This window comes from Papaver somniferum, chromosome 2 (assembly GCF_003573695.1).
Source record: "Papaver somniferum cultivar HN1 chromosome 2, ASM357369v1, whole genome shotgun sequence".
Taxonomy (NCBI): Eukaryota; Viridiplantae; Streptophyta; class Magnoliopsida; order Ranunculales; family Papaveraceae; genus Papaver; species Papaver somniferum.
In genome coordinates, this window is record NC_039359.1 from 165,093,681 (window position 1) to 165,102,155 (window position 8,475).

An 8,475-nucleotide genomic window follows, 5' to 3' on the forward strand; every position below is an offset into this window, starting at 1 on the left:
AGATGATTTGGTTCACTTGAATCGGTTCATGAACTTTTATAGCCACGGTTTGCAAACTGCATTCCTTAGTATTTTTAAGTTTAAGTTCAGAAATCATCTTCATATATATATAACCTTCTCAAATTCGTAGACTAGGTTCGCGGACTTAAGTTACTGGGCAGAGTTTACAAACTCCGGCAGAAATTCTCGGGTATGAGAACTTCGCCGGTTCGCGGACTGAGTTTCACGAAAATAGTTTGTCAACTCCAGCATAAATTCTCGGGTTTGAGAACTTCGGCAGTTCGCGGACTGAGTTCGCGGACTTGGCTCACGCCATTCTTCCAGTTCTCTTGATCAACAAAGTTCGCAAACTTTGGTTTAAGGAATAAAACTTATACATAAATGTGCTTCCACAATCAATGCTTATGTCCACTATTGGTTATGTAATCTAAACTCTAATTTCAATCATTGAAACATTCTTAGAGGACGTTATATAGTTGTTACACCATTTCTCGTCAAAGCGATTTTTAAGATGATTGAAACATATCATGACTTTCGTCACATAGTATAGATAAACTTGGTTAAAGCGAAAAGCTTACCAACTCATATTTCGATATATAGTATAGGCGAGGTATACTCGGCTCGAAATACCAAATGTGTATAATCAAAGTCTATATATAGCATACGACTTCTTGTCTCAAAGAGTAGGAGATAGAGTAGATAGACTTTTGAGTGATAGATAAGTCCAAGTCTTCACATACCTTTTTGTCGAGAAGTTCCACCGGTTCATTGAGTAGTTCTTCTACTTGTATGATAAATTTCCATGAAGTCCTTGATCTCAACTACACTTTCTATCCTAGTCCGAGACTTAGCTATAATAGACTAGAAATCAAGACTTATAGTTTTGATCACTAACATTGACAAACATGCTTGAGATAGCAACGCATGCGAGTTCGACCGAGCAATGCTCTAAAACCTATATTTTCAAATTTTTGATGGAAGATAGGTTAAAATCTTTTGTTTTCAAGGATTATGTCTATTATTATCGTTATGCAAATAATGACGAATATTTCGAGGAATGTTGAAGATTGGACATGTGGAATAGGAGCTACTAAAGTTTCTTTATCTTTTTTGTATTTCATATGTATTGATAGTTTTGTCACTAAAATTGATAAAGGGGGAGATTATTAGAGCATTGCTCGGTCGAACTCGCATGCGTTGCTATCTCAAGCATGTTTGTCAATGTTAGTGATCAAAACTATGAGTCTTAATTTCTAGTCTATTATAGCTAAGTCTCGGACTAGGATAGAAAGTGTAGTTGAGCTCAAGGACTTAGTGGATATTCATTATACAAGTAGAAGAACTACTCAAGGAACCGGTAGAACTTCTCGACAAAAAGGTATGTGAAGACTTGAACTTATCTATCACTCAAAAGTCTATATACTCTATCTACTACTCTTTGAGACAAGAAGTCGTATGCTATATATATAGATTTTGATTATACACATTTGGTATTTGGAGCCGAGTATACCCCGTCTATCTATATCTCGAAATATGAGTTGGTAAGATTTTCGCTTTAACCAAGTTTATTTTTACCATGTGACGAAAGTCATGATATGTTTCAATCATCTTGAAAATTGCTTTGACGAGAAATGGTGTAACAACTATATAACGTCCTCTAAGAATGTTTCAATGATTGAAATGAGAGTTTAGATTACATAACCAATGGTGGACATAAGCATTGTTGTTGAAACACATTTATGTATAAGTCCTATTCCTTGAACCAAAGTTTGCGAACTTTGTTGATCAAGATAACCGGGAGAATGACGTGAGACAAGTATGCGAACTCAGTCCGCAAACTGCCGAAGTTCTCAAACCCGATAATTTCTGCTGGAGTTTACAAACTACTTGCGTGAAACTTAGTCCGTGAACCCAGTCCGCGAACCGGTGAAGTTCTCATACCCGATAATTTCTGCTGGAGTTTGTAAACTCTGCCCGGTAACTTAAGTCCGCGAACCTATTCTACGAACTTGAGAAGGTTATATATCTGAAGATGATTTCTAAACTTAAACTTAAAAATACTAAGGAATGCAGTTTGCAAACCGTGGCTATAAAAGTTCATGAACCGATTCAAGTGAATCAAATCATCTTTGATTCAATTATGTCTTGTGTAGTACGTGAGATTTCATTGCAATTGAAAAACTCTCTAACTAGTTCATTTGAAGTCATTTGAACTAGTTATGGTGAAGAAGAACGTGGTTGATATGGAATGCTCATATGGATAACCATTTGGTTAACTATTGTTGAACCAACAAGTGCATATGTTTGGGTACGGTTAACAAACCTATAAGCGTGCATTGTCAAGTGTATGTAACAAGCTGGGTTTTCGATCTAACGGTTGAGAAATATTAGCTTGAATTTAAATCAGGTTTTCATCTAACGGTGGATACTGATTGCTTTGTTACCAATGTAACTTAATTACAAAACTTGATTTGAAAGACTATATAAAGGAGACATCTAGTATTGTGCAAAACTAATCCCCACACCTTACGTGTGATACTAGTTTGCGTGCTAGAATCGATTCTCCTTTAACCTTTGGTTTTCTTCTTCTAAAACCAGTTTAACGACTTAAATACTTCATTGGGATTGTGAAGGCAGACCGGTACTACTTTTATCGTAGTTGTGTGATATGATCTTGCATATTCTATCGTACTAGTACAATCAGATTGATTGGCTTGAGATTAATATTTCCGATAGGCAAGATATAAAAAGTAATCACAAACATCTTTGTCTCATTGTTTGTGATTCCGCAACATCTTGTTTCGCTACCATACGATTAAGATTGTTGTGAGGTGATTGATAACTCTAGGATGTTCTTCGAGAATATAAGACCGGATTATCAATTGGTTCCTGTTCACATCGATTATTATCAAAAGACGGAACAAAACCTTTTAGGGTTTATCTGTTGGAGACAGATTGATCCTTTGATAGACTTGTATGTGTGAGACAGATTTGTTTATTTTCAAAGCCTGCGATTTTGGTTCGTAGCAACTCTTAGATGTGGGTGAGATCAGCTAAGGGAATCAAGTGCCCAATATCCTGCTGGGATCAGAGGCGTAGGGAGTACAACTGTACCTTGGATCAGGGGGAGACTGAATGGGGTTCAACTACAGTCCAGTCCAAAGTTAGCTTGGAGTAGGCTAGTGTCTGTAGCGGCTTAATGATAGACGCATTTATGTGTCTAATATATCTCAATTGTATATATTTTTAGTGCTCGATTTTGTACTTATTTTGGTTATTTTATGTCTTTATAGGTATTTTGGAGAAATAAGCTTTTGCGACGAAATTGGCTCGAAAAGTTGTTAAACGCACCTGGGAGGACATTTGCTATTAGGCCTCTCGCTTTGGATAAGGGGAAACCTATTTCTAGGCATGTTCTAAAGGGACACCGAGACTGGATAGGGGGAGGTCAGTTTCCTTCCCAAATTCAAAACAGAATTTTGGCGGGAAACTGGTTTCATGCATGCTATCATTGGCAGATTTTCAACTCGATTTTTGGACGAGTTTTATGGAGATTCAACCTCTGTTTTTCGTTGGGCTGGACTTGTTACTTCATAACAGGGCTGGTAGAGGTGATTTGAAGGGCCAGAATTGGCTGGATAAGCCGTGAAAGGGGAAGAGAGCTAAACAGGGAAGAAGTCGGATATTGGGTCCTGTTTGAGTCGAATTTGGAGTCCCAGCGTGACTAGAGTGCAGATATACATTCATATAGATTCTACTATATCTAACTAAGAGTTTGGGATAAGTTGGGAACTCACAGAAGCTGCGTAAGCAGACTTGGGAAGAAATTATCGTAACCTGCTGCCAAAGAAAAAAAAGAGATAAACCAAAAGATTTCGTGGTCTTGTTGTGTATAAAAGAGGTTGCCGCAAGTCATAGAAAAAAAAACCCTAGGGAGAAGTTTAGAGCCTCAGAAAAGTGTAAATAATCAACATCCAGAAACCTCTTCTGCTGCTGCTGCCGCCATTGAAGAAGCTTGAAGAACACGAAGAACAGACACCTAAAGGCAGTCGTTCCTCAACAGTATCAACGACAGTGGAAGAACGGTCTTAGAAAACGGAGACAGAAGCAGTTTCTTTGTATCGTTTATCTGTGACGCTTTCTGTGAGTCTTAAACTTCCTGTTTTAGTACTTCTTCATCTTTTAATCAACTTTTTGGCTATAATCATGTATCTTGAGCAAGTTATTAATATGAGGAGATAAACCCCATTGCTGAGGCGATAGAGGAAGCTATTTTTCCAATAAAGAGTGGTATATTCTATTTATCTTATTTATTGCAAATATTGATATGATTATTTTGCCTTGAATGATAATTGTTTGAATGATTTTCGTTAAGCGATTGTGATTTCTTTTGATATAGCATGCTTAGCTTAGGTTTTGATGCTTTATGCTCTGGATTTACAGTTGTTATTTTGGAAATCTACTTGTTGCAATAGTTGAGAATCGAATTAAACGGAAAAATTGCATAATATAAGTTTTGGATTTAATCGCTTTGAACTTGGAAAATAGTGGAATCTTAGCCTCAGTGTTCTTTTATTATTGTTATCGTATTCTTTTGAGTTTTCTATTTAGTTTTGAATTTAAATCTAAAAACATCCTTCACAAGTTCGAGTTTGAACGATACTCTATTTACCACAATCTACAATCACATCAATTTTTGGCGCCGCCGACGCGGATTTGCTTTTAGGGTTTTTAGACTTAGTTTTCTTTTTATTTTTTTATTTTTTTTTTATATTTTTGTTTCTTTTTTATGTTTTTGTTTTTGGGTATTTGTCTTTTGTCTACAGGTTTTGGATCATAAAGCGAATTGAGCCAAGGAGTTTGGTGATTTCGTAAAGACTGGAACTTAAAGCATAAACTTGGAGCAAAAGATTAAAGCGAAAAGAACGGAAAAGAAGACAATTTCTTTTTAGATATATTTTTTTTAGGGTTTGTTTATTTTTCTTTATTAAAAAAAAAGAGAGAGACTGTATTAGGGTTTGCTATTTTTGTAATTTTTTTTTTTTTTTGGACACTTGGACATTGGACATTATTATTTTTAAACCCTAAGGAAGGGTTGGTTTAAATACAACTGTGTGCAGGGAAGGACGGTGATTACGATATCACCTCGGCCCCTCGGGTTCGTACATAACATAGGAGTTGTGGCCCGAGTCGACTTCAGCGGTTCTTCGCCCGTCTGGTACGGGAGGTAAGTTTTTCGAAACACCCGAATCCCCTGTCAGCGGGTTTACTGTATTCCTTAAGGTGAATATATGCTGAGGACTTGAATACGGTTGCTTTTAATTCCTAGTAAAGGGCAAGGACTGGCCATACAAGATAAGGGTTCGGATTTCATCACCGTTCTCTTCTTGCCCGCCTTAGGAACACGAAACCAAACGCGAACCTAAGCCTAAAATTTTGACTAGAACGAGACCTATAGGGTAACGAGCTTAATAGGAAAGTCGTTCGAAGAATATTGGTTACTCTTTTGAGCATACTTCGAAGTTCTTGACGGTTTCTGTGAGTTGAATGCGTGACTGCGCCGCCTTGTAACCGGTGAGGCCTTGGGTATCAAAGCTCCACTGAGCTTCCCTCGCCTTGATTCAACTTACTTTGACTCGGATTGATTCCAGAGGGGTTTGCTCAGATTGTAACGAGTTCCTTTTCGAAAGAATAGAAGCTGGTCTAGTGACAATCTAAGTGGAGCCATCATGCTTTTTGTTTGCTAGAAATTTAGGTTTGATTTGGTGAGTCAGCCTTGTTTTGTGTTTGCATAGAATTCCCTTCCTTATTCTGTTGCATGCCTGAAAAGAGACGCCCTAGTAGCCTTAGGTATTGTTAAAGAGAAACCTAGTAGTTCTAAGCGTCTTGATTACCTCAATTTAGAGAGTCCGATTCGTGAAGATTCCGTTTTTGAACGTCCGTTTGAAGAGAAAATCCCTGATAGTCCAATAGCGCCAGAAATGGCAACTTTGAAAGCCTTGTTGAATCCTACTAGGACTACTCGTCCCTCGTGTATCAAGTTACCTGAAACTGAAGCAAATTATGAACTTAAGCCTGGAACCTTACAGTTGCTCCCAATCTTTTTAGGAAAAGAAAATGAAAACCCCTATTTCCATGTTAGGGACTTTGAGGAAATTTGTAGTACCCTGAAAATTAGAAACCTTGATGATGATGCTTTAAAACTCAGGTTATTCCCCTTTTCCTTAAAAGATAAAGCCAAGTCGTGGCTGTATAGTTTGGCTTCCGAATCAATTGAAACCTATGAACAACTTACATCCGCCTTTTTGAACAAGTTTTTCCCTAGGCACAAAACCTCGTCTATTAGGACGCAAATCTGCACGTTTACACAACAGGAGGGAGAATCTTTGTATAGGTATTTGGAAAGGTTCAATGATTTATTAGCCCAATGTCCTCATCATGGTTTAGAAAAGGTTAGGTTAGTTCAGATCCTTTATGAGGGTTTAGATTATCCCACCACAACTACAGTAGAGTCCATGTGTACAGGTGGGTTTGAAAACCAAACAGTTGATAATGCGATGACATACTTGCATGAAATCGCCGAAAAGACCCAACAATGGGAAAGTAATAGGGTACCCCAGAAAACAATTCTTCTAGGCAGAGGAAACGTTAATAGGGTAGAAGAAAGCTACGAATCAGATGCCAAAATTCTGCTATAGCAAAAAGGTTAGAAGCTTTAGAAGTGGGTCATACTAGTGGTAGAATAGAGCCTTTTTGGAAGGCAATACTGTTGAACAAGCCAATGCTCTCTATAATAACACTAGGTTTGATAACCGTCAGAAGTTTGACCCATATTCAGAAACCTATAATCCTGGCTGGAGAAACCATCCCAACCTTTCGTGGTCTAAGGGCCAGAATCAAGGTCAGTCTAGTAACTCTCAAGCTCCCCCAGGTTTTGGCTATACTAAGAATCCTTCAGCCCCGGCACAGTTTCAGAACCCTCCGGATAAGAAGATTATGAGTTTAGAAGAGTCTCTTGCTTTGTTAACTCGTAACACTATGCAGTTTCAGCAATCTGTTGCTCAAGGTATAGAAGAAAATAAGAGAATAGGTCAGGCTAACTCTCAGGCTATTTCCGAGTTGAAAACCCAGGTTAGTCATATAAATGAGTCTTTAAGAGAAAGAGGTAAGTTTCCTAGTCAAACTCAACCCAACCCTAGAGGATCTCATGAAGTAGGTGCACAACCATCGAATCAGTTGAATGCTATTAGAACCCTCAGGAGTGGTAGAGTAGTAGACAATCAGGTAAACATGCCCGATAGTGAACATACTGTAGTTCACCCCTCAGGATTCATCCCTCAGGACCGCTAACTGAGGGGACTGATAAAATTTCCAATGATGCTGACTCGGTTCCTGAGAGGTCTGATCCTGTGCCTAGAGCCCCATTTCCCCAGCTTTAGCACCAACAAAGAAGGAATCGAACTTTAATGACATATTGGAGGTTTTTAAGCAAGTTACCATAAACCTTCCTTTATTAGATGCAATTAGGCAAATTCCTGCTTATGCCAAGTTCCTTAAGGATATGTGTACGCGAAAGCGAAAACTTAGCGTCCATAAGAAAGCCTTTTTAGCTAGTCATGTAAGTTCAATCATTCAGAACACTACCACTCCAAAGTACAAAGACCCAGGTTCCCCAACCATTGCTTGCACAATAGGTAAACACCGGGTAGAAGAGCTTTACTTGACTTAGGAGCCAGTGTGAACTTACTGCCGTACCATGTGTACTTACAGCTAGGTCTTGGTGAAATGAAACCTACTCAGATAACACTGCAGTTAGCTGATAGGTCTGTCAAAATTCCTCGAGGAGTTATCGAGGATGTTCTTATTGAGGTCGACAAGTTTATTTATCCTGTGGATTTCGTGGTCTTAGATACCCAACCTGTCCCTGACCCAGAGAACCAGATCCCTGTGATTTTAGGTCGCCCATTCTTAGCTACGTCTAATGCGATCAAACTGTCGAAATGGTGATGAATTTATCTTTTGGTAATATGACTATCGAAATGAACATTTTTAATGTCAGTAAGCTACCTTATGAGCTAGATGACACATGTGTTGAAGAAGTGAATATGATAGAATCCTTAGTTCAGGAGTCATTACCAAACATCTTGTCCGAAGACCCACTAGAGAGTTGTCTATCCCATTTTGGTTTAGATTTCGACGATGATAGTGCCATTGAACAAGTGAATGCTCTATAGATTCTACCCCTATGTTAGACACTGATAGATGGAAATAGGTTCGAACCATTACCAGCTTCTGAGACTACACCTTAGTTCCTTCCTTAGAAGAGCCCCCTAAGTTGGACCTCAAACCACTACCAGATAACCTGAAGTATGTGTTCTTAGGCCCATCTGAGACTTTACCTGTGATTATTGCTGCCGACTTGGATAGTGATCAGGAAAGTAGGCTAGTAAAAGTACTTCAAGATAATAAGGAAGC

The 8,475-nt window shown here is 38.4% G+C and overlaps 1 pseudogene; it reads right to left on the reverse strand.

Moving 5' to 3' along the window:
* Positions 1-6,345: 6,345 nt before the first annotated feature.
* Positions 6,346-6,445, reverse strand: LOC113354636 (annotated as a pseudogene).
* Positions 6,446-8,475: the final 2,030 nt, after the last annotated feature.